The sequence below is a fragment of the Lepisosteus platostomus genome, chromosome 4 (assembly GCF_059453375.1).
Source record: "Lepisosteus platostomus isolate fLepPlt1 chromosome 4, fLepPlt1.hap1, whole genome shotgun sequence".
In the NCBI taxonomy this organism is placed as follows: domain Eukaryota; kingdom Metazoa; phylum Chordata; class Actinopteri; order Semionotiformes; family Lepisosteidae; genus Lepisosteus; species Lepisosteus platostomus.
Window position 1 is genome coordinate 2,958,830 of NC_142614.1, and position 27,500 is coordinate 2,986,329.

The window sequence follows — 27,500 nt, forward strand, 5'->3', positions numbered from 1 at the left end:
TCCAGCCTGAAGCAGTTTTTTGTGTAGATTTGCTACTTCCCGGGATTTTGCACACTTACTTCAGTGCCCTTCCTGCCCCCTCTTTTCATTGAAGAGGCTTGGGCGTGTAGTGTGTGGCACAGGGAAAGCACATGGGCCTGGCGTTTCGTCTGTACTTGTACGTTTCATCTGCGCTGCCTGGCTTAACTTCCCACTGGGAACGACGTGCACAAGCATGGAAGCTCTCCTGCAAACCCCACTGTCTTTGCAGAAGGAGTGGGCTGGGAGAGAAGGGGAACTGCACAGCTCAGCGAGGCAGAAGCCATCCTCCCACACACTCACCCTTCAGGCTGCTGTAGGAGATCCCTGCTCCGAGGCACTTTGTTACAGAGGGATCATACACAGTCACTGCAAAGGGCCTACAAACTCTCAATTCACAGGCGCAGACTTACGCTTTGGGCAAAAACCAGACAGAAAATTTAGGTTTGAAATTTAAAGGTTTAATGAAAAAAAAAACAGTTACTTTAAAAAGAAATGCGAATGAAGCATTTGTAATTTAACAAATTAGGACCAATCTGATTGTAAGGTGAATTTTGAAAGGCACCGACTCTATTGGCACAATGCTAATGCTACAAACAGCCTGCAGTACTGTGATCACAAAGGCCGAGAGCTCTTGTGATTTTCGTTTGAATTCAGGCCTGCTTTCCTGTATCACTTTACTCGACTCTGTGCTCCAGTTTTGCAGTGCTGGGTTTCTGATTGCATGAGCTCGACAGGATCGATACCAGCCCGCGTTTTAAATAACCTCCATCATGAAAGAATTGATTCTCGCAGAAGATAAATAAGTAAATCTTCGGTCTCCACTTCCACGGCCTCCTGGAAGCAGCGCGACGTGCATCAGTCTGATCTGTTCTCACAGCCGCCCTTCCCTCCCCGCCGTCAGGCTCACTGCGCCGGGGCAATTAACAGCATTAGCAAACCGCACAGCGCTCTAATCAAGAGCATGGGATTACGAAAAATTAAAGCAGTTCAATGTGTTAAAAAAAAAACCACTCCGCATCTTAACTGAAGCTCCCAGCTCTTTGATGTTATTTCTAGGTGATGCTCAAATCAAGTGCCCTCAGTTTTGCAAATCCTGATTTGGAATCCTGCTGCGAGATCTTGTATAATAGGATTACAGAAAAGTAAAAAATCCTGCTGAGCACTGTGTATGGTTTATAAGTGTACATATGTGGTGTTCCATTATATACTTGGAGAGCTTTACATTGCATTCAGATATTAATAAATTACATAGCAACCTTCATTTTTCAATTAAGTGGATACAGTACATGTTACAGATGTAGGGAAACAGACCTCTATTAAAACAAAATATCCGGTCTTGTGCAATAATAATAAAAATAACAAAAGGACAAAACTTAAAAGGTGATATGATATAATGTGATATATTACAGTATGTTCAGAATATATAACCTTTAGCAGCAACATTTAATTGTTCACATAACAACAATAAAGCCTTCATAACACTTTCTGTTGAAATCGGAAATCAGAATCCCCAATAACTCCTCAAGCGTCCTGAGCCTCCTCCGAATTATACAGTGACAAACGAGTTTCAGCAATCGGTCTTGATCAGCTCAGTTTACAGTCCAGCTCATCCTCTCGGCCTGATTGGTGCTTTGTCTGTGTGATGCGTCATGACGAAAGGAGTACAGTTACACACTATCAGAACCACATCAGGCAACCCTCTGCTATCTAAGCAGGGAGGGATCAGACTGGCCGACTGTGAGATTATGGCGACAGTGGTTTGATTCTGATGCGCTAATCAACAGATGATCCTCGTCCCCACAGGTGAAGCAGAGAACCCGTTTCAGAGAAATATTTCTCCTGTCACGTACAGTCCAGTTATATGAGTAATGGCACCACCGACTCCCCACTGGCCCAGTTCCACCGCAGACAGGGGTCGGAGAAAAGGAAGGGAAGATTAGACCCCAAGCCTACGCGGGGAAGACTTCTCCCAGTTTTGTTTTGGAGGAATGAGGACCAGCGCACTCCAACTGCAACGCCAAGGCCAGGGAACCCAGGCAAGATCACGCTAGGAAAATTAATTACCGCAAACTCATTATTTGTATCTGGAGATGGTAAAATAGCTAATGAGCTCTGAACCGGAGCCATGGAGCCAGAAAATTAAGCACAGATATCATTACCTCAGCAATTTCAAAATTGAGGACGGATGGCGGGAGAACATGGAAAGTCCATACATTGCGCAGCATCAGTGACACTGCTGTGCTGCTCAGAGAAGATAAGATCACTTTATTGGCCATATACTGTACAATCTCTTGTATTAGGAATTCATCCTTTCACATACCCCAGCTTGCTCTCCATGAGGCACACAGACAGGGAGAGAAGCTTGGGGTCAGAGTGCAGGGTCAGTCATTGTACAGCGCCCCTGGAGCAGCTGGGGTTTAGGGCCTTGCTCAGGGGCCCACCGGAGTAGGATTCCTCTCCTGGCTGCAGGATTTGAACTGGCAACCTTCCAGCCACAGGCGCAGATCTTTAGCTACAGAGCCACCACTCTGCAAGAAGATATGTGGAATGTGAGCAAATACCATGTCTCAGGTGTTAAAGGAACCTTTTCATTGTTATTTTAAATCAATCAATCGAGCAGTTCTTGGGATATGCATGTGCTAGGGGTGTATGCGTATAAATATTTCAGTATGACAGCCTGATCTGCTTGCCCTAATTTGCCTGGATGGCACTTATTTAACAGTTAATTAATAAAATCACAAAAATGCCTGCCCTGTTCTAAAACAATGTTTTTAGTATTGCAGCTTATTTTTGTTTGGGAAAACAAACAAAACAAATTGTTCACAAGAAGAAAACAAACAACCGAGCAATCCTCAGCTGAAGGCTTTGGCCATGAAATCCCAAAGACAGGTTTGTGAACTCCAACCTGCGCTGAAGAGTACAGCAGGCATGCAATCCCGAGCCTTGACACAGAACACTGGGAAAAAAAGCCCTTGTAGTAACGATCAAAGCAAAAGCACAAAGACTCCATCAGCCCAAGACCTTCACCAGCGCTATTAAGGCAATGAAAACACATCAGTCTGAGCAGAAAGAGGCTGATGGGTGACTGCAGGAGAGGAGGGTGTCCAGCTATCCTTCAAGGACTGTCTTGATGAGGTTCTGGGATCGATAAGCCAATAACAGCCGAGCAGGGACAAATAACTTTTACTTCTTCAGAGCGTTTTCTAAGATCTCCATTCCTACGGAGGCAAAAAATGGCAACACCGTTAACGACAACAGCAACAAACCAGTTAGAAGTGTTGCTTATTGCTGCCAGCTTTAAATTTGACTCCTGAATGCACTCTTGCAAAATGCTGCTCTCACTGTATGCTATTCTTACAATACGCCATGCAGTACGTGACAATACATAAGCACAGCTTCAGGGATCGTATAAAGATTCAGTTCTTTTGAGTACGCTGAAAGCAAGAGTATTACTGACTTCGTTCTCCTGAAAGTGTCACTTTCTGCAGGGGGTCTCACTCGCTCTCTCCTTTGGGCTGAACCTTGAATATTGGCTTCTGATCCAGTATGTTTACATCTATACACAAACACACCGGGACAAAGTACCAGATTTGAAAAGAAAAGAGAGATTCTTTACAAGAGAGCGTCTTTGGAATGAGTGTCTGTAGGCAATTTAACTTGAAGCATACAAACTTTTTTTCCCTTGTGGCTGGGTAATGTCTCTTTTTTTTCTGTAGCACTGTTAACAGCTTTTTTTCCCCAAGACTACTGAAGTCTCTTGTCAGAGGTACAGTATACCATTAATAATGGGAGCAATTAAAATCAATAAAGGAAAGCAAGCCTTCCTCTCTTAAACGCACAGTCCCTTATGTTAAATATAACAATTATTCTATTTTTTCTGCAAGCTACTGCCAAATAATTTAAGAGTGATAATATATAGATCTCTTAATATCTGTATGTATTAAAGCACTGAACACAGATCACTATTCCATACAGTCTTAATACGGACTCCAGCTGGAATTCTGCCCTTTTTGCAGGCTCGCTCCAGCGTGTTGGAGTTCCTGTTGAATTGGGGAGAAATGAGCGACAATATTAGGCGTGTGACACCATTTTCTTTCTTTAACTGTCACCAGCAACTACTGCTTCTAAAATGTCTTAGCCAATATGTTTGCCCTTCCGAACACCTGCATCTTGTTAATTTTTCAAACAAGTTCGCTTTTTGCTGTCCCTTTCAAAATTAAAGAGTGCCCCTTCCAAGCAAACATGCAGTAAGGTCTGTCAGTCATTTCTTTGTTCATTCTACGCTTGTTACTTGGTAACAAAAGCATATCACTCATAAAAAATGTGATGCACGTTTTCAACAAAAGGATACTTTTTTTCATATGTTTTTGTCACTGTGTAGTTATAATCTTTGACAATTAAGGAGTGAAAGTGTTTGCCTATTATTACCCATTATGGTAACTTGAAGTGTCTGCTCTAGGCTGGGGAAAGATTAAAAGCAGAACAGCGTGTGCAATTTTGTCAGGAGCAGCCAGGACAGAGCTTTGTTTTCTGCTGTAAAGCAAATTCGACTGCCTCCATTTCTGTGGATCTGTTAGGTGGAGTAGTCCTTGAAGAATGATTGACTGATATGAGGGCCACCTGGGGAAATGAATAGACTCACCTGCTCAGTGGAAGACAATGTGAGCTTGACCTGAAGAGCACTCTGCAGGCTTCCAACACTGCCCACGACCAGAACAATGCCCGGATCTCATTCCTTCAGGAGGCTGGCTGAACAGGTGTACCTGCACTTCTGTCCCAAGACCTTCTGCGTTGCAGGCTCAGCTGAAAGTGACCGGAAAAGAACAGGGCTGCGAAGACCCGCGTGCTGAACTGCTGAGGGGAAATACTGAGGAAACGACACAGGTTGCCATCTGCCCAGTCACAGGTGTGACAGTGGAACACACCTCCCACTGCACTCCCCACTCCGTGCGTGGGAATGAGCAGCTTCCACACCTGAGGCTAATCAGGGCTGCGCTTTAAGATCCCCGCGCGCCCGCAGACGGCGCTCAAGCTGAGAACTGAATGTGTTCGCAAGCCGGCTAAGCAACTGATTGCTCCCATGTACAAGAGGATTTATTCTCCTCGTTCGAAAAGGATTCTCTCAAACGCAGAACAGTCACCTCTGCAGACGACTACACACCGGCACACCGCACAGGAATAAGAAGCACCCTGCCGGTGCTCAGGCAGCACCCCATTGAATCCGACTCTATCACACAGGCCTTATCTAATGCCAGCGCGCTGAGGTAGAGGGGTTCGAATAACCGCAGGCTCGGCCCGAGGCGCAAACAAGACAAAGCCTCCCACGATTCCATACAAAAGTTAAAACAACGGAAATGGACAGAACAACAAAAAATAGTAACTTATGACCATATTAGAGGAAGATCTGAAGACCTTCTTCAGTGATACATCAACACAATACAAGTAGAATATGTCCATTTTATGCACACCTGTTCCAAGACAGCCATGATCCTGGCAAAACTGTCCTGCCCAATACACCCAGAAACACCCACCTGGAGAGGTAGGAGCAGAACGGACAGGTGAATGTGTTAAAGGACAGACAGAAAGACATGTTCACTCTTGCACTGTGAAAGGCACAGTGACGGTATGAAGTCGGAGGATGAGCTATTGACCAGATGCTGAATTGTTAATATACAGGCGAATGGCTAATCAGATGCAGAATGGCTAATCAGATGGTAAACAGGCAATGGGTCAAGTGCACGTAAAACTAATGGAGTGCAATCACTGATAAGGGTCTAGGGGTAGCACTGGGGTAGAGCACAGGAGAGAGAGATGGCTCTGCATTGCTACACAAACACACAGCACACCTTGGGTTCCGTCTTCTCAGACCTGTGATCTGTGAGGCACCGGGACAGCAGGAATAAAGATTTCTTTTATTGATTCATTGAGCTCAGATGCCGTTTTGCCTGTTTTGTGGCTTTGTCAGCACAAATCAATACCCTTCCTCTTCCCAACCTGTAAATGAGGGATCTCAGAGATATTCAATGAATATTTCATGTCACGTTAATTTCCATGGCATCCACATTTCACTCTGATAACCACTAAGAGCAATTTCTGAAATCAAGCTTTGCATCTATTGAGATTATTTTTTATGCATAATTTAATCCTGAGGTAAAAAAAAAATCCTTCTTAGTTTTGAAGCAGTTAAAACAATTTGAATGCAGGCAGGAAAAAAAAAATCCTGGTTTCATGCATTTATGTTTTTGACAGCCAGTATAAATTCCAGAGATAAATTGAAATAAATGCTTTGCCCTGTTGATTAATTTTCCATTTCAAACTTAATTAGGATGATTAATCTTTAATCTAAGATTTGCTTCACATTTACTCCATTAGCCTTAAAAAGCAATTTCCACTTTATGTCACCTAATAAAAGCCACAAAAAAATGAAGACCAGACCTGGTGCTGGAGAGCCACAGTCCAGCAGGTCTTTTACTGTAGATCACCAGTGAGTTTAGATCATTTTATTAATTTAACTCAATTTAGTCAGGAATGGCCAACTGTGGCCCCTCAGAACTATAGCGTGTTGGTATTTTCATTTCAAATGGTTAAAAATGATGATTTAAGGATGGCCCATATAGTGCTGGACCGTGGTGCTCCAGGACCAGGGCAGGGCTGGCAGCAGGGTGGAGGGGTGTTATGGAAAATAAAAAGCAAAAACAAGGCGTGATTCCACATGTATGATACAGTGGAAAGGCTGAGGAAAGAGAGGGGACTGGGAACAGGAAGTGCGTCTTTACACCAAGAGCAGCAGTGGCGGGTGTCAGGAAGACGTCGCCGGGCCGTGTTGCTGAAGCCCGTTCCTGAACTGTGGCGCATCAGCGGGCAAACAAGATCGACCGAGTGACCTCCGCTCACTCGAGTGACCTCTGTTTCTCTGAATGACGAAAGCTTTCCTGTGCTTAAAACAAGGCGTGACAGCTTCGTTTCTCTACTTGTTTCGTGCCTTGCTCTCAATGATCTTCCTGTGACTAGGTAGGGCAGCCATTCATTTCCCATTTCCATCCATGCCGGGGGCTATTTCCTTAAATCCCTCTTTTCCTTTTACCTTCTGCAAGCAGTATCGGTATCGCGTGCTTCTCCTCTCTTACAGAGAGCAAACCCCTGGAGAGCAAGTAACGAGCAAGAGGAAAGATACAGATGCCGAAAAGCAGCAGGCCCCTCTCCTGTGTTCTTCACTTCATTTGTCTTTACAAAGTATTTATTTTCATTGCGCTCAGGACTGCCTGATGGGATGTTTGCGGACGTTTTGGAAAAGAAATACTCCTCTGTGATGCTCAGGAGAGCTACAACCCCCGCCCCCCCCCCCAAAAAAAAAATTACAGAACTTAGATGCTGCATTTAAATTTAGACATGTTGGACAACAGAATGAGTGCATTCTAGCGTAGCTTCGTAGGGACAGGCTGTCTGTTCTCCCCTGCGTTTGCAGAGCCCTGGGAGTCCTGGGAGATTTGTAACACCTGTCTGCAGTTGCAGTTCTCTACAGGTCGGCATTCCGCCTGCCAGCCTCACCCCTGCCTCTGTTCTAATCAGGCGGCCCTGCGGACAGAGGCTGGCTGAGAGAACGGTGGCGGTCGGCCCCCCCATGAGGAGCTTGCGCTCTGAGCCGGTGAGCAACCTCTTTCACAAGCGCGTGATTCACTTTCCAGCCTGTGCTCGCACCCTGGGTTCTGCACGCAACGAAATACTCCAGGTTGGCAGAAGGACCCTGGACTCCCACCTGCGCCTTGTCCGATCTCAAGCAAGATATAGCACAGAGCACAGACAGGCCAGTAGGGCTCGCTCAGGCAAGGATACCTCAATGCGTTTTGATGTAGCCATCAGGTGAACAGCTTTCTGCCTCTGCGTGACAAAGTGGTTCAGTCATTTCTTGCCTGGAAATACCTAGGAGCCCACCGTTACTCCAAACAGGCTCTTGACCGCATGTGCTGCCCATTCTTGTGAGCGCTTTGCCAGTTTGCAAGTTAATTTAGATAAAAAACCTCCCATGGACCCCGCAATACAATTTCAAGCATACGGAAAGCTGACGTTAGACAGGTAAGGAAACCCGCAGTGCTCTGTGTTCCTCCCAGGGATGCGTCGCCACATTTGCTCCAGCCCGCCTGCTTTCGACGTGCGCGCTGTCCTCCAACTCCTGCCTCGTTGAAAGAGATAAGGAAACACAACCCAGAAACGATTTTCTCCACCTCAACGGCGGAGGGCCCAATTATAAAAAAGAAATGTCAAGGCTGTCGCGACCGAGACGGATGACGGGGAGCCGGGCCGCACGAGTCGCTTGAGGAAGTGCGAACGAGTAATGAGTTCCCCCTACAGGGCCACGCGGCAGGTTCCGACGCCTCGGCGACTTCATTACTTAATCGTTTCATTAAAGCCGGCGGGCCGGTGAGCGGGCGGGGCCCCCTGATGAGCAGGCGCGGCCGGCCGCGGTGGAGGCTGGGGGCGTGGGGGCCGCGGAAGGCGCATTACGGGGGGCTTCCTCTAGGGGGCGCTCAGCGGTCTGCAGCCAGAGCCGGGCCGCGAGAAAACTGTGAAAACGGATTACAAACACGGGAGGATTTGAAGGGGGGAAAAAAGGGCAAATCCTGAGTGGTAACCGTCAACGAATGAACAGAAATAATGGCTTTTATTTCCCCGTTGGAAAGGGCAGGGCAGGGATGAAACAATCGTTTTGAAAGTGGTTTTATGACTCAGGCTCTCCTTCCCGGAGACGCTGTGGTTAAGGGTGGTGGGGGGGGGCAGCTTGAACACAGAGCTTGGAGAAGATGAAACACAGCTTGGGAAAGTAAGAGAGAAAATGGAGAAAAGAGCTTCTATACAGTCTTCAGCGCTCAAAGGACCCCGATGAGTTTTATATAGGTGCTCGAAGTGAACATTACCTGCAGTACAGAACCCCAAGAGAGCAGCAGGTAGTGCCTTCAGACCAGGTTAGGCCCGAGGACAGTGCTTGAGGGCAACTAGTCGCCATGACAACAGCCTTTAACTAGTTAACTAGCGATTAACAGGTTTCCATGACATACTGTAGCTACAAACGTGGTGACCTTTATACTGCATGTCAAGCTGGGTGAGGGCCACCTAACCTCTATCTGTTTTCACCAGAGGCACTGGTCTCTCATCACCAGTGAGTGATTCAAACATCACATCAAACAGAGCTTTTGCTTAATACATAAGCTCATTAAAAAACACAGTTTGTAATTTGTGCCCTGGACCTTTTCTATTCTCTCACCCACCTTTGAGCTATTCTCCTTACCCAACTGGGCTGCAAAAGCACACATTTACCTCTGCAGGTCAGCTATACCTACAGCAGCAGAAGAGGCCCTGTTAAATAAAAACTGAATCAAAAAGTCTCTGTCCTGCCACCATCACGTTTGGAGAAACCTGTAGATTGTGACCATCAGGTCACCTCATCCAACGTACAGCCCAGTGTGCCACTGTTTGACTGATACAGTGCACCATTGCAATTAAAAAAATGCACTTTACCATTATATCAAACAGTGCAATTTAAGTGTTCTGCTGGTGTCTGGTAGAAAAACATTCAAAGCCAATTCTCTCTGAGCTAGGGGTGGAATGTTCTTCTAACAGGTCAGACCAGCTCCCTCGGTTACTTGCCTTTTAAAAGGTGTGTGTGTACTGTAGTGTTTGTCTTGCGCCCTGCAAAGCACTGCTGTCCCATCCAGAGCTCTGTGCTGCTGCGACCCCTGTGCTTCCGGGACGGAATACTGTACAGAAGCAGGATCAATCAGGAAGCTGCACCCCTGGCTTGATTGCTTCCTCTCGCTGATGCCAATTATCGGCATCAGAAATGCCAGAGCCACAGCAGGGAGAGCTGGGAAAAAGGTCATGCCAGGTGGGACTGTCTGTGTGCCATGTCAGCTCCATTCTCCCTCTCCATGAGAAATGCCGATGAACACGTCTGATCAGAATAATTGCACATTTTTCTCAATAAGGTGTGCATAGCGTGTTCAGCCCATTTTGTTTTGAGTTCCGTGCATGTGACAGACATGGTGGAGAACTGTGCACAGAAGGCACAGAACACGCAGCCTGGCTGGGGCTGACACAGCAAGAGGGAGGGGAGATCTGTCAAGGGCCTTCAAAGTGCAGTACATGGAGTGGATGTGGCACGCTGATCAGCACTAGTTCACGTGCACCCTATTAATAAATGATCAGAGAGAAGAGGCTCTCCTTATCTGAAACCAACGAGCAGCCCACTACATAATACAGAGAGACAGGAAGCACGATGAGTCGCCTGCGACCTCAGCAGAGATCCATTAAAACTCCATCAATGTAACCCAAACCCTGCAGAGGAAAGTGCGTGAAACAAGAGTAAATAAAAATAGAAATGAACGATTTGATACATCAGCACATGCATATCCTCATCTAAGATTTCAGCTACAATATAAATTCAATGTGGTTCTTCCAAAAAGAAAATCCACACCCAGCTCATGCATTTCAGCGCACATGCACATACACACAGACAGAAAGAAAAATAATGCACCTTAATTCAATCTCAGCCATTTAAAGAAACCCTGCCTGCTCATGCTCTTTCCAAGATTTAATCTGATTGACTTTACTAAGGTGCCGACATGAAAGATCTGGGTGAGTGTTTTACTCCCAGAGTGTTTTACAGCACAGAGGGTGAGAGCTTTACTCCAGCACAGGGAGTCAGTGATTTACTCCAGAGCAGGGAGTGAGAGCTTTACTCCAGTACAGAGGGTGAGTGATTTACTCCAGAGCAGGGAGTGAGTGATTTACTCCAGCACAGGGGGTGAGTGATTTACTCCAGAGCAGGGAGTGAGTGCTTTACTCCAGCACAGGGAGTGAGTGATTTACTCCAGCGCAGGGGGTGAGAGGTTTACTCCAGAGCAGGGAGTGAGAGCTTTACTCCAGCACAGGGAGTGAGTGATTTACTCCAGCACAGGGAGTGAGTGCTTTACTCCAGCACAGGGAGTGAGTGCTTTACTCCAGCACAGGGAGTGAGTGATTTACTCCAGCACAGGGGATGAATGAGTGCTTTACTCCATCACAGGGAGTGAGTGATTTATTCCAGAGCAAGGAGTGACTCACTCCCTGTGCTGGAGTAAAGCAAGGAGTGCGTGCTTCAGTCCAGAGCAGGCAGTGCTTGCAATATTCTAGAGCAGGCAGAGCAACATCTTGTTTCAGCTCAGAGGGGACATTCTGCAGAAAATCTGGAATTGTACTCAAAGCCGACCACAGCATGCAAACACACTCATGGCATTTAAGGACTGTGCCTATGAATTTATAGCATAAGCAATAAATAAAAGCACAATCTATTACCACCTGTCACATTATTGAGGCCAACTGTGCCTGCAGGGGATTTACAGCAGCCTGAGACTATGTTTTGTGTTGAATTTACTTCAAGATAAAAGGTAAAATAATAAGTGAAATACCCTTTCTAACATTTTTCTTTGTTTAGTAATATTCAGCTCACGTACTAGACGAAACAAAAACCAAATGAAAGTGAAGAGATTCTTGGCCTGAGAACAGGAGACACTTTACACCAAGAAGTGTGGGTGTGTGGTACAAAGAGTGAAGACATTTTGTGGACCTCTTCAAGGGACTTATTTATGTGCTAATTAGCCATTGCATGAGCTCAGCACTCATTAAACATCCCACTCTGTCTCTTTCAAGAGAAAATGTAGAAGAAATGTTACCAGGCATAGCAGAAAGATCTTGGGATTGACTTCCAATGAAACAATACTTGGCTATGCAATGTGAACAGAGAAGAATCTGGCATCTTGACAGATGCATTTATAAAATGAACTAGGTGGGATCCCCTGACTACAAGATGCTTGTGGAAACTATTAGAAGAGAAAATCCAGACGTTGTGATCCCTAACGTAGAACCTTTGTCTCAAGTTATCTATTTTATAGTCAAGCAGCAATTCCAGTTTCAAATGCGCAGGATTTGGTAGCTGAAATCCCAGTAGGATCTCCGGCATGCTCTGTCAAAACCTTCAATCTCCACAAGCTGTCGCGCCCATCAATCACACAGACCACAGCAAATTTAAAGAGATTTCCAAAACACAATGGAAACGCTTGTCTTTCATCCGGCCACTGAACTACACGATATGGAAAATTGATTTGAAAATAGCATCGTGTGATTCCAGGGAAACAGAGCTGATTGCCTTCATATTTATCAAACCTGGAGTTTTATCTCCCCTTGCTGTTAAATAGAAATCATGCTCCCCTTGTCTTGAGAGCTTGTTTGCAGATATTCTTAGCAAGCAGCTTCTTAAGAAACCGCAGGCTACTCATCTGATGCGTCCTAATTAGGAACGGGCAGCTCCCTGGGGAAATACAGATACAGAAACACGCCGAGCACCAGCACTGCTAAAGATCTGGAAAAGGGAAGCCTGTGAATAACACTTCACTCTTACTCACTGCAGAGGCAGCTATTCTGAGCTCTGAACTCGCCGGCACGTCCGTGTGGGGTTCTTCTAGCCTGGGATCAAAAACTGCACAGCCTTCCAAATCGTGACGCAGAAGACAACGTAAAACACAAACAGAGCCTACTGAATACGTCTTGCCACGCCACGCACAGACAGGATGTGCTCCACACGAGCTGTGCAGATTCGGCCAGGTTTTGCTTTTGGTCTCACTTTCTCAAAATGTTAGAGATGTGTTGGTTTTCTTACGGCTCTACCAAAATTCTGTCGTATTGGTTTTGAATCAGGCTTCTGACAGTAGTTTTATGTGTGTGCTGTATATGCACTACCTGAGGACAAAAAGGTATTGCTGATCTGGAATCAGTCCAGTCCAGAGAGGAGCCACCAACACATTCCCCGGCTTAAAGGAGTGTCTTGCTCTGACAGACACCAGGAACTGAATCATTTTAGTCTTAAAAACCCTCAGAACCACTGTCAAGGTCAGCTGGGTGGGCTTCTTCAGAATGAACAGTCAAATACGGAACCTGTGGGGAAGTGCATTAAAAACTGCGAACAGGAGGGACTCCTTTACTCAAAGGATGGTGGGAATGTGTGGAAGCTGCCCAGCCACGTCTGTGAACAGGATACTTTGGCTTCATTCACAAAAAAACTGCTGGGGTCAATAAACTAACTGCAAAACTACTAATTATGAATGGCCTCCTGTCCTTTGCAATCTAAGGGATTTTGTACCAAGACACATTTTTTTGCATTATATGGAAGTCCCTTACAACATTACAGGCACTGAAAACTCCTTTTTTTAAAAAAACACATCTACTGTTGCACAACATCACACTCACATACAGGAATGCCAGTGCAACTGATCCTGCTTGGCTCAGCACGGAGAGAGCACTCATTCTGCTGGAATACATGTCAAGGGAATGATGTAGTTCCTTCTTCCATAAACGGGCAAGTTTGAGAAGAAACATCATGCATCTTTGTGTGGTAAATGTTAGTCAAGATACAGTAGGTTCATCTTAATGCTCATCAGTATATTTCGGGTGGCTGGATTGTGTTCCAGATCTGTATCAAACTCAAACATTCATCCATCAAGCCGTTTGTCTGTCCACCTGTTCATCTTTCTCTCCTCTGGTCATCCATTCGTTTGTGTAATGAACTGTCCGCCCAGCCACTCGCTCATCTATCGGTAAATGAATCCATCTTTCCTTATTTGCTTCTCACCCTGCTTCTCAACACCTAGTTCTTATCTTGCAGTCTGAGTCCCAGTCCCAGTGTGTCCAGTGCCCTGAGAGAAGAGTGCATGTGGAGACTGTCCCCGTGATACAGAGAGCTGCACACCTTTCTTCTGGCACTCAGCTAAGAGAGCCACCATGGCAACAGCACAGCAAGCCATCAGGACACCTGGTCCCAGGTGCGAGAGAGAGCACGCGGTTGGGAAAGTCATTTGTTACACTGCTAATCTAGTTTTTCAGAATGACCTTGAAAGTAGGTCTCTCTCTGCAAAATCGGCCCTGTAAATTTAGTTATGTAATTAACTGTGAGTCTACAGTACTGTAGCTACAGTAACTGCGTTTTTGAGGGCACTTTGTCTGTTTTTACCACAGGAGAAATAATTCAATCCCTTGATTGATGAAAGAGTTAAAGCTCTTAAAAAGCCTCTCTTATCTATACGGGTGGCTGCTGCAGAGCTAGCGATTCATGTCCAGTTATGACACTATCTTTGATGCATATTACATGGAGCACCGCTCTGATATGGGCTGCAGCCATGTGTTACAGCTGTGTGCTGGAGAGCAACACACCATGAAGTCCAAAAGGCAAAATGAAGGCTTTTGAAAAGCATTCCTTAACCTCTCGTGAGCAATACATATATCTTACAGTTCTGAATTCTGATCAGCTGTGGCTTCCTATTCTGCTTTGTCTTTGAGTCCAGTCTTACTTTCAGTCATCCTGGCAGTCGCCAACACTGGCTGTCAGATTTCTGGAAACATGGGCAGAAGATCACATACATTCAAGCTTGCTTTTCCTTTCCTCTCTTCAGATAATGACAGTTTGAAACAATGTATCAGCCTCTCAGCCTCCATTTTCATAGAGTGAGTTAACGGTTACCCAGCACCACACCCTGGATCCAATTTACATGTAAAGGATATCAATTTCTGTATGCAGGGTGTCTATCCCTATTTATCCTTCAGGCGACTGTCACACAAACAGCACGGACACACATACCTGGATGCATATATCGACGGGGAGTAAAACCATCACCACAGACCGCAGTGCACACTCAAGCACACCAGATCGGTTCTCGGGTGGCCATCCAGAGTGGTTGCACGTATGGAAGGTCAGGACACAGCTGCAGAGTGCTGTTCAGGCTGCTCTGTCACTGTCTGGGGGAACACGCCCCCATGATCCCACTGCTGTGTCCCAGTTTTAACACAGCTCTCACAATGTGATCTCAATAGGACAGCTTAGTGTATAAGATAATGTGTATAGCTTGCAACCTGTGCATCAAATCAAAACAGAGAAGAGGAAGCCATTCGTCATCCGTCCAGCTGTCAACCTCGTGGGAATGCCAGAGGACATTCAGCAGTGGGGAAGGAAGCTCTCTCTGCCTGAGCCTCCCCCCAGCTCATCACACTGCACCTGAAAGCATAACAGCCCTGTGCACCTCCAGCAGAGCTCGTTCAGACACGGTGACGTCATCGCCCTCCCTGCGCGTAGCAGGGACCTCAGCCTCCTGCGCTGAGTGAGGGAGGTCTCCTTTAGCTCACTCGGCTGGTTCCCTGTTGGGTTCCGCCAGAGACCCGGGTTCGCGCCCAGGTGTTGCGGGACGAACCGGCGGGGTGGAGCGGCGAGGGCACGAGCCCGCGCGGAACTGCGATGGTCACACCTCCACACATTATATGGAACCATAAGGCAGGACTAAGAGAGAAATCAGCAGGATTCGGGCAGGAAATCATGTACAGGTCAGAAAAAAGAAAACCTCCCTTCAGACCCTGACGGATTTTGTGCAGATCTCTATGTAATCCTGTGGGGTGGTTGAGAAAACCAGAAATCAGTTAATTAAAAACATTCTGGAGGCACGTCAGGTGTCAAATACTGAAGGGTTTATTAACAGGGGAGTCTGCACAAACTGTGCTCAGCTCTGCAGGATCAGCTTGCTTGAGGTGGAGAACGGCCTGTTGTGCTGCCATGAGCAGGACCATGAGGCTCTGCGCAGGCTCTCCCGGCTGCAAAACCGAAACTGACAGCGCCCCGCCCCCGGCCCCCACCAGGCGTATTTCTAAGTGAAGCAGCAGAAGTGAGGCACTGGGACAACTGATCCAGAAACAAGTGGGAAAGGAAAAGTTCTAGTGGAAGGGCTGATTGATCTCAGAGGAGTGCTGTTTGGCTCTGGGAGTGGGCGGGGGCAAAGGGGCAATTCATTGGGGTGCCTCAGGGGGCCCACGATGGGCTCAGCACTCCCCGCTGCAGCCCCCCTCCTCCCTCGGCACTGCGACCTCCTCTGCAGCCTAGCGTTGGGGAACAGCAATGTGCTCCTGCATTATTTACATATCCACACAATGTGGACGGGCTGCTGCTGTGTTCTATTATGCAAAGGCTCTCTCTTCATTCATTATTCACTGGTGTTTTCCCTCTAAAACGCTTGAAATAGGATGCAGTGCCCCAGGAGAGGGGGGACTGCCATGCTCACCCCCCTTCTGCCCCGCAGTGTGAGCCTCGTGCTGGTGACCTCCGTGGCTGCAGGCCTGCTACACCCCAGGGGCGAGGCAGCGCACGGCACTCCTGCGACAGCACAAAGGGGCCGGCCCCACTTCTCTATTGAGAGCCCCACACAAATAAGACCTTGGGTCTTCAGTATGTAAGCAGTGGGGGTGACCGGAACAGGATAGTAGCATTGCATAGGATATGATTCTGAAGTATCAGAGACACAATCTCACTCCTATAAAAGGATTGTTTGCTGCTGACAGCTACTTACTGTACCTGCACGTTCCACTGCTTTTCAACCCGGGCACTGAGCACTGTTTCAGCCAGGCAAGGTTCCAGCTCCATGAGCCCAGTCTCTCTAGTCATGTGACTGGGGGGTTCCTATTATTCTGGCCCACTGATTAAGAAAAGATCTACCTCCAGGGTCGGTCAGAGCCGCGAAACGAAATTAAGACAAACTGCTTGGTGCATTAAAAAATGAATATGGCTACCAATCTACCTTTACACACCAGACACAGATGCAATCAAGGCTGCAAAACCTGGCTCTGCAAGAGTAACTCTTCTTGCATGCAACAACCCAATTAATGGAATAAAGACAGAATGCTATGGTTTTAAGAGTTGGTGAAACATCAAACCAGTCACAAAACTTAAACGTTCTCAAGCATCTTTGGGTGGCAGAGTGCCACCCTCAAAGACTAAAGCAGACATTACAAAGAGAGATGGATCGTTTTCCAAATAAATGCCCACATCTATGAAAAAATTCCACTTGGCATGGAGACAAAGCTAACAGAGGCACTCGAATAAAGAACCCGAAACATTCCTATTCCATCAACCTGAAAGACATAATTCATTTATCAGCGGAGACAGCATAGAGCCAGGGCCTGCATTCCTCCATTACCAGCAAAGCTATTAATAAGCTGGGGCTCTGACATTAAATCAAAGGGAAGGTTATTTAAAAAAACAAAGGTCATATAATATAAATGTTCTGTTTATCGAACATTTATGGAAGATCGCTTGAAGGCACTCCTTAACACTTACAAAACTCTGAAAACCCAATGAAGCACAAGACAGTAATAAGCAGGTAGTAACTGTTCTCCTGTTCCATCCCAAATGTCAAACAGCCAGGCTGTCCTTACCTGTGAAATGAAACTTTCCTATTTCTTCACATTGGCTGAGCTCCTCAATGTTTTAACTGCTCATTTAAATGTTAAAGTTCAGGTTTGTTAATCAACAACCTTGATGCAGTCACATTAGTGCTGCTAAGACAAGATCCAGATTAGTAGCCTTTGATTTCTTGATATGCAAGAGGGAACTATGTGAATCAACTGAATCAACCCTTTTCTTTACCATCATTTTGTATTTTTTTGTCCAGTTTGGACACAGCAGCTGTACTGCATGAGGAGAATGAGAAAGTGCTTCCTTCTCTGTCCTGCTCACCTACATGTGAGGAACAGAGCCTGGCTCTGTCAGTTAGTGCCGACTTGGGGAGTGGCATTTCTCTCCCTGATGTCTCTGCAAGCCTGCGTCAGGGAACTTACAAGAGTCATTGCTTTTCGAAGACAGGGGCATCAACACTGTGCAACGTATCCCTGCTCTACCCCTGCTGTGCACAATCAGCTAGTGACATGATGGACCGTGTGAGGCCTGGGCTCACAGTGAGAGTGTTTACTGGTGTCATTCCGTAACTGGCCATTTACCACAACACGAACTTCTTCAAGAAAAGGTAACTGTGTGATGGAAATAACATCATGACACTTTGCAATCAGCATCCCTTGAGCTTGTCACTGTCCAGAGAACAAACAATCATCCGATAACCAGACAGGACTAGAGACCTCTTACAGCAGGGGTGCCCAACCAGTCGATCGATCGCAAGAATGTTTGGCAAAAAATAAATGGGCTTTTTGACTATTTACTTTTTTTCGATAGCGTAAAAATTCATTCAGATCTGTGCATGTAACGTCATATGTTTTACTGGCCTTGTGTGTGTTTAACCCTTGTCGAATGGGTAGTAAAAGTCTCTTCCCTGAGTGCTGGCTGACACTGGAAAAAAGGCTACAGGAGCTCTGTAAATAGTGTTGTGTGTGCTACCCAAGAACGGTCCCTTGGTTATTGCCACACGCACCCCTCATTCGCTACAGCGCGTAGTGGAGCGAAACAGACTGGCTGCAACAAATTTGCCAACAGTTTGATAAGTCTGATTGTGTTTGAGCGAAAATGATGAAGCAAAGGGTTACTTACCATTACCACAAGGAATGGGAGCATGATGATTTTTTTGTACTTTCGCATCCAAATCTGCAATGCTAGCGTCTACGCGAACAAGAGAAATATAGAACAACATTTCAAAACTGCCCACAAAACGTATGACGCTCACTTTCCCGCTAAGTAGAAAAAATAAAATATCTACTAGCAGCAGTCAGTTTTCACGAGGCCTAAACACAAGAGGGAAAGTGGCAATCATCGCATCGTTCCTTGTGAGCCACGTCCTGGCTAAACACAGTAATAAAAAAAGCGTTTGCTAAGGCTGCTGACTTGCTGTTTGGAGATTTCAAAAACAAACATTTTTGGAAAGGTTCAGACAGCTGTTGCCTAAAATCAAAGAGTTTCTCAAGTCGTCTAAACACGGTGAATATGCCCACCCAGTGGCTTCTGGATTTAGCAGTCCTCACAGACCTGACTGAACTGCTGAATGAGCTGAATGTCGAGCTGCAAGGACACAATAAAAATGTTATCGACATGATCAGCAGTGTCAACACGTTCAAAAAAAAAATTACAAGTGTTCTCAAGTGAGCTTCTCAGTGCCAATGCTCACATTAAGGTAGGATATTCTTTTTTTCTAAAATGGGGAACATTACTGGTTCACTGTAGCATGAGTCACTTGCTTTTATGTATTGTCATTTTAGTGATGGGTATCGTTATTGTACCGTTGTGCCCACAGTCTGTTTTTCCTATATCAGAGCTTCACATTCACACTGGTAGATCACGCTGGACTGGCAAATGAAAAAGTAGATCTTACATGAAAAAGGTTGGGCACCCCTTACAGTCTTACAGTCAGAGCACTGAAGGCGACCAAGGAATTTCAGAACCATACCCTTTCCAATCTCTCGAAGCTTTCAAAAATCAGAAACCATACAGTACCTCACATTCACAACAGTGCTGTTTCGCAGAGTGCTGTAGGAGATATTTTTGGGCAACGTTCTCTTTTTGGAAAGAATTATCAATGAAGTGGCAAAGCAGCAGTTGTGGCTTGAAAAAAAAACTTTTATTTTTGACAATGGATCTTGACAATCGAAGGAGGAGTTATGAATGCATGCTGACTTCCACAGCTGAATTTTCACAGAAATATCTTATTTGAATTTTGATGACATTACATTTAACAAAAGAGGAGACAGAAGGAAATATTATGTTTTTGAAAATATGGCTGTATGTATAAGATCACTTTATTGGCCATATACAATTTCTTGCATTAGGAATTCATCTTTTCGTATACCCCAGCTTGCTCTCCATGAGACACACAGACACGGAGAGAAGCTTGGGGTCAGAGCGCAGGGTCAGCCAATGTACAGCGCCCCTGGAGCAGCTGGGGTTAAGGGCCTTGCTGAGGGGCCCAACAGCGTAGGATCTCTCTGCCAACTGTGGGATTTGGACCAGCAACCTTCCAGCCACAGGCGCAGATCCTAAGTCACAGTGCCACCACTCCGGCCACCATATAGTAAGGAATGTACATTGTATCACTCACAAGTGGCTTAGTCTGAGCTGGCAAGACGAAGTGCCCTCGCAGAACATGAACCACAACATTCCCACAGGTCTTGTGTGCAGTGAAAACATGTACCACATGGGTAGATGCTGGATACAGCTTTTTTCAGAATAAATACAGTCCAATAGGCTTGGAGTTTTTCTGCGTTTTTCTGTCACTTTGCCATTATGTGGCACAGACGTTTTAAAAACACCACGTGCTCAGAGAAAAGAATCTGATGAATCAGCTTCACTGCCTGCATCCTTATTCTGTCATTTGCTGACTAATAGGGCTAAACCAATATCTCCTTCACAAGAGAGACCCCCAGGCCTGATTTATGTTCATGTATGCAAAAAACCCGCATTTTCTTTGTGTTTTTTTAGATTATTTATTACTTTCAATTATCCAGTCCTTAGGAAGGCAATGAGCTGAAAACTTGTTCTCTTATCAAAAACATCCCAGATGTGTTTTTTAATAAGGCTCCCAATTATTTAAACCAGTAACACGATCACGGCACAAGACTTTGAAGTATTTTTGGTCTCACAAGTCTTAAGAACATAAGAACGGTTACAAATTAGAGGAGAACACTCAGCCTGTCTGACCTGTTTCATAATTAGGATTTCACAGATCCAAGGATCTCATCCATAGCCGAAGTATCCATACTGCACAGTCATCCTGCACTGATGAATCAGAAAAAACATTAGCAGTTTCTAAAAATTGCACATTTTAAAGTACTTTTAAACAATATTATCCACTTTTGCATAATTACTCAATAGCTCAATTACTCAATAAGATAACCATCTTGTCATCGATCATCTGACACCAGGTGTTGGCTTATAAATATTACATTAAGAACATGAAAGCCCATCAATATGTAATCAGAGATTTCATGGAATTACTTATATACTTCGAAATTTTTAGAAATCCTGGGTGTCATGTTCAAGACTCCCGAAAACAAATAGGAATTTATTCTGTTTCCCAGTAAAGCAAGTGCAGCATTCTGATCAACAGAAATAACTGCAGATATAAAGTACATTCAATGTACAGGTATGCGTCACATATTCACACAAAGGGTTAGTCTGCAAGAGGAAAAAAAAGCAAAAACCCTGACTTTTCCGACCCAAATACTACCATTTCGGTTTTCTTAAGAAAGTTTCAATGGCGATCATAAATCTGCAATGGCACAATATCTGTCTGGATGTGGAGATGAAAATGCCAGTTAAATGCCAGCACTGACTAACCAGCACCAAAGCTAATGCCACTATCCCTTCCACGCGCGCGGCAGGAACGCAGAGCACAGACAAGGTTGGGCGAAGGCACAGGAATCTATTTTAACTCCCGCAACTGTGACAGGTCCTTGCTGTCTGAGCCGGACTGACACGCCCAGCCAGAGTCCCGAAGACACACCCCTGGGCATGGCTGCAGGCATCCCAGTGCCTTGCCTTACCTCTTGCACGTTTAAAAGCTCTTACTTCTGTGTGATCCAATCGTTTATATACTGTACTGTCACGTCTTCACAGCAGAACTAAGCAAAGTGAGACAGAAAAGCATAACCTATCAGAAAATGGTCAAATTGAGCAAACGCAAAGGATGGGCCAAGTGAAACTGGGAAAATTGTGAACTTCTGTGTGGTGCTCTTTCATTTTTTTTCTTTCTTTAACACTGAAATAATCACATAGACCCTCCAGTTATGATAAGCAAAAAAAGTTTGCTGAAGTGACCGTGGCAACTGTGAAACATTCCTTTTTCTCAGTCAAATGTTGATCTATTGTTGTATTGTTGTTCTAATGTAGATCAAATGCTGATCTAATGTTGATCTAATCAAATGTTGATCTACGATTTCCTGTGGAAATAATAAGTGAAATGAGAGAAAGAGAGGTTCCTCGGTCCAGTGCGCTTAGAGGGACACCTGAAGAAGATTCTGGCCGTGATTCAGAACTGTAAGCGATAGGCAGAGAAACCCCCTTTACAAAGAGGCAGGAAGGTGCAACATTATTAAGAAAAAGGAATTTCTCTGAAAAAACTGTGCCACTGTGAGCCCAGTAAGGCATAAGGTATCTCAGTGTACATTCTCACCAGTGTTTAAGAACTAAGTTAGTCAACTGTGTCAGATCTAGCTCTGACTGCAGCGAGCACAGCCTGACTGTGAACTGGGCACTTCTGCATTCTGTACGACAGCCTGTGCATAACGCTAACGGGCGAGAATTTTAAATTATTGATTAAAACGGAAAAGCAGGATTTGGCTAGGTCAATAAAGCTGCGAGAACAAGCCTTTGGTTTTAAATCAGATTCTTACAGACCGCTGTTGTCTAAAAACAGACAGGCTTCGGCTAACTGCAGTGCCTCAAGCTCAGCTCAGGGATTTTTTCTCCCTTTTTTAAGGGCTTTAAAAACAAAGAACAACAACTTTTTGGAGTCACATTGTTGCGTTAAACGCTTGTACAGGGACAGTGCCCTTTTGCTTGCACTATCCAATCCAGCTGTCCTGCTCAGCTCGTAATTACCTTATTCTGCTTGTTGTTGGCTTGACTAACTCCGTCCAACCACTGCTCCCAGTACTGCCGGTGCCACTGCTGGGGGAACAGTCTGTCCGCTGGTTGTCATTCCGACTGAGCTCTCAGTCTCCAGTGCTAATTGATAGCTTTAATTGATCTGCATGCTTATTTTCTTTTCACTTTTGGGTAACTTCTCTGTGCACTTCATGCAAAATCTTTCCAACAGTTTAAGCCTACAGAGCAATAAACTACTTCTCATCCACCTGCTCACACTTCCTTGTGTCTAAACAGGTCAATAACAATTGTAAATCAAGTTCGACCTTTGAACTTGACAGGAGAAAGTGTCAGAAGACACATCGGTCACCCTGGAACAGAGCTTGGAACCGTTAGCCAAGATTGGGACCCTTTACAAAGGGGAGGCTTGCTGGTACAGTAGTTAGCGTTGCTGCCTTGCAGTGCTGGGGCCCTGGGTTCAATTCCAGACCTGAGGGTCTATCTGTGTGGAGTTTGCATGTTCTCACTGTGTTCGTGTGGGTTTCCTCCAGGTGCTCCAGTTTCCTCCCACTGTCCAAAGACATGCTGGTGGATTAATTGGCTTCTAGGAAAATTGGTCCTAGTGTATGTGTGTGTCCTGCGATGGACTGGTGTCCTGTCCAGGTTCTATCCTGCCTTGTGCCCATTGCTTGCCAGGAAAGGCTCTGGTGCCCCTATACCACTAAATTAGATGAAGCAGTTAGAAAACAGATGGATGTGTTTTAGAATGCAAGCACACTGGGAACCAGGACTGGACAGCCCAGACCTAAGGAATCAGCAGGCACTGAGGCCTGGCTGTGCTGTGGCAAGCTTCAGGGCACATGGGAGTGGAGGTAAGTTTGGATCCTATGCTGGATCTTTACCAGGATTAGATCGCCTGAGTTGAGCTCCGTCCTCAACACATTTTATTTCAACAGGGGGATAGCATATTGGCACTGAGCAACAAAGCGAGGCAGACAGCCGTTCTTTCATCATCTGTCTTCCTCTGCACAAACAAACTGACAGTCAACATGAACTACCGCTGCAGACTGTAGTAGTGAATAGAGCATCGTTTAATAAGCTCGAGTTTGTTCTTACTTTAAAAAAAATGAGAAGAAATAATTTAACAGAGAATGAAATAAATAAAAGCAAAGTGATAACTAATGCTGACATTAGGAGAATGAAAAAAGACAGGGGCACAGCATGACTTTCAGCAGTCTCTGAAGGCAGACAGCCCAGTGGGCCTGCATGTGTGATTTCTACTTGGTGTGGTAATTGGCAGTGCAGTTCTGCTTCCTCTGTGGTGGATGTTTTTGTCATATATATAAAAAAGCATGACTGAAAAGCATTAGCATATCAACAGACCCGGTTTTGTGCTAGCAAACCAAAGGCATGACGCCTTTTCCATTCCGCTATCAACCCGCGGACAGAGAGGAAATCTATGAGAATATGAATGCAACAGTTTGGCCAGGAGTCTGCTCGTGCAGTCAGGAATAAAAAAAGACAGGAGAAGGCAATGCATGACTGAGAGAGGACAAGAAGCATATTAGGAAAACAACACACCACCTCCAGCCCCTCCAGGACAGAAACCCTTGAACAAGCCAGCTCAAAAGAAAGTTGACTTTCTGAAAAATTCACTTCATATCGGAATTTCAAACAGTGCAGCACACATGCCATACAAAACAAAAAAATAAAGAGACCCACAGAGAACTGCTGAAAGAAATTTCTCAATATAATTTTAAAAAAATGTATAAAAATAACATAGTTTTACTTCACAGAGAATAATGCATGGAATAGAACACTGTGGAGACCAAAACACTCTGCCTTCCTGGAGCCTTGAACAGTGATAGAAGCACCTGATACAAGAAGAAACTGGACCCTCTAAAGGTCTCAATGGTTCCTTCTCATCGTGTTTTCTTACCTTCTGCATCAATGCATGAAGAAACATGTGCCGAAGCACACTAGTCCCTCCCTTGACAAAGCAGCATTAGAGAGGTGACAGAAACTCAGTCTGAAACTGTTGAATACTGGAAAGGACAGTCCAGGAGAGATGGCATGCATGTGCTTAATTTGATTAAAAAATTTCAGGACGTAAGTTTTTGACACCAAGAGTGGTAGGAGCCTACAGCAACATGCCCAGTCTCATTTATGGCCCAGATTCCCTGAGGACCTTCAAGAAATGGCTGAATGAGTCCCGGATTATTGAGTGACTAGAAACCAGACTGGCACAAGATTACCTCCTCTTACTATCTCAATGTTTTCAGTCCTAGAACTAACGTTCAAAAAAACCTAATCCCAATAAAGATCTAACTTTAAGGCAACATCAATACACATGGGGAGGACACAGGAATGAAGAAGATCACAAGGCTCTAAATAATATGAGACTAATACTGAACTTTTTACTGTGTATTTTTTTCTAAAGCCTAGGCAAGGTCATCCATATGCAGCCTTCTTTTCTTAAACCCTGCTTGAAAATGAACAGACAGCTCATGAGTTTTTCACCTTACCATAAATAATAAGACCAATTCCTTAATAAAACCACAAAGAAACTTCTCCAGAAACCTGAGACATGCAAATTTGGTTCTTGCATATTTGCTTCTGGAAAGATAAATGCTCGTGTTAGACACAAACACAGCCAACATCTGGCCAAGGGTCCCAGGACATCACGCAGAATAATCAATTCATGGGCTCAAAGCCATGAGACGGGATTACAAGCAGGCTGTGCTCCAAATCATCTTTCCCTGTTAAATGGCCTTTTCCTTTGCCAGCATCTGCAAAGAACCAAATGAAGGAGGCAATCTGTTATGCAACACACACCGTGCTTGTCGCAGGGGGCAGCCCTGGCCTGTCTGGATCAAAGCACGGCCAGCTCCCGGGAGAGGTCTCTGTGGCTCACCTCTCTCTGACCCGCCAAGCCCCCTACACTCCCCCCCCTCGGCGGCGATGCGCCCATGGGCATGCCCTGACCTCGGCCGAGCCCTCACATACTGCATTTCCCCGCGAGACCACCGCCTGCAAGAGCCTAGTGGGACTACAGCCCCAGAACCCTCTTCCATTCAAATCCACTGCATGGCAGGAGAGAGCAGGGCTCCAGGCTGCATCCACAAGAGCTGTGTGCATCTGTGTGCCTGTCTCCCTCAGTCTGTCTGTGTGCATCTGTGTGTCTGTCTCCCTCAGTCTGTCTGTGTGCATCTGTGTGCCTGTCTCCCTCAGTCTGTCTGTGTGCATCTGTGTGCCTGTCTCCCTCAGTCTGTCTGTGTGCATCTGTGTGTCTGTCTCCCTCAGTCTGTCTGTGTGCATCTGTGTGCCTGTCTCCCTCAGTCTGTCTGTGTGCATCTGTGTGCCTGTCTCCCTCAGTCAGTCTGTGTGTTTGTGTGCCTGTCTCCCTCAGTCTGTCTGTGTGCCTGTCTCCCTCAGTCAGTCTGTGTGTTTGTGTGCCTGTCTCCCTCAGTCAGTCTGTGTGCATCTGTGTGCCTGTCTCCCTCAGTCTGTGTGCTTTTGCCTGTCTGTCTATATGTTTGTGTGTTTTTGTCTGCCTGTCTGTCTCTGTCTGTATCTGTGTGGTTTTGTCTGCCTGTCTGTCTGTCAAGAGGGCCCTTAATAGTCCATAGGCTTTTCTATCATATAAAGAAGGAGAGTAAGCTGTTGAAATAGGAGTAACACCTGTGCTGGCCATGTGTGAAAAAGCAATTAACGTACCGAGCGCAGGGCTGTCAGGGAATGCTGGGGACAAGACACTAAATGCGGATCAGGCTTTGCTTGGTAAAAAAGTTCACTGAAAGCACTGGCCATTCACAAAGAAATAAGGACAGGCTGCATAAAAGGGAATGGCTTGGACCTGGATTTCTACATGAGGGTTTAGGGTTTAGGGGTTTGTGATCCTAGAAGCTGGTTTGAAAGCTGGACAAGGACATGGACACAAGAACAAGAATAAGAATAATCACATCTAGATGATGCGATAGCAGCTGTAGAGCACCAGTACGCTCCCCACACACCACTCTCAGTGGAGAGTGATGAAGCCAGTTCAGAGATGGGGATTATTAGGAGACCATGATTGGTAAAGGCCAGTGGGAAAATTGGCCCAGACACCAGGAAACACCTCAACTCTTTTCGGGAAACACCCAGGGATTTTTAATGACCACAGAGAGTTAGGACCTTTACTTCTCATTCAAAGGATGATGCCATTTTTACAGTATAGTGTCCCCATTGCTATACTAGGGCATTAAGACCTACGCAGACTGCAGGGTGAGCGCCCCCTACTGGTCCCACTAACACCTCTTCCAGCAGCAGCCTTAGCTTTCTCAGGAAGTCTCCCATCCAGGTACTGGCCAGGCTCACACCTGAGCTCCAGTGTGCTGCCAGCTGGGAGTGGCAGGGTGATATACCTGCTGACAAACTATTCTAGGGTAGAAAACTAGGTCAGATTTCTGTCACCACTGGGGGTATCAGACAGAATCTGGGGTGTCAGGTAGGGCAGCGCTCTTGGGGTTGTGGTCTTAAATGTGCAGTGTGCTGTGCTGCATTGATGTGCAGTATCTGCACTGATGGATGGAGTAAAAACTCCACATCCCCCAGAGGAATCAGTTGTATCACCTTCAAGGTCAACAGTGACGATTAAGAAATGGATAACAATTTGTTCCCAGATACAGTAAATCTCCTCCTAACATCTAAAACGGTTTCGTTTTTTTTTAAACTAATGTCTGCTATGAATAACTTAACTTCATTAAATTCATTGGAATAATTACCTCTCTTCTCTATTCAGGAAGCAGGTGGTTATTTAAAGTTTGCCATAAAATATAATGGACTGTAAGATGGTAAGATTGCTATTATACTTCGCGAGAAGAGATTGGTCTCTTTTTTTTTTACAATGAGCCTTGGAAGACTTTCCAGCAAGACACTGTCAAATTTCTCCAGTTCCCCTAACCAGATCTTTATTTCTTGCAATTGAGGGAATACAAATCTCTTCACTTGTGATTTAATTGACTGTACAATGTCTTCATTTCTATTCTTGTACATTAGCGCTGTTCAGTTTCCATCAGCAGATACACTTTATTGTCTTGTACGGTTAACTTGGTAAATGCTACTCTGTTTATCTTGCTCA

The 27,500-nt window shown here is 45.4% G+C and overlaps 1 long non-coding RNA gene across 1 annotated transcript in view; it reads right to left on the reverse strand.

Moving 5' to 3' along the window:
• Positions 1-463: 463 nt before the first annotated feature.
• LOC148672141 (uncharacterized) overlaps positions 464-27,500 on the reverse strand; it is a 36,536-nt gene continuing 9,499 nt past the window's right edge. The window contains exons 3-4 of the long non-coding RNA XR_015935673.1: positions 4,664-4,824; positions 464-3,239 (exon numbers count right to left, since the gene is read on the reverse strand). This is a non-coding gene — a long non-coding RNA (uncharacterized LOC148672141). The remainder of the gene's footprint in view (positions 3,240-4,663; positions 4,825-27,500) is intronic.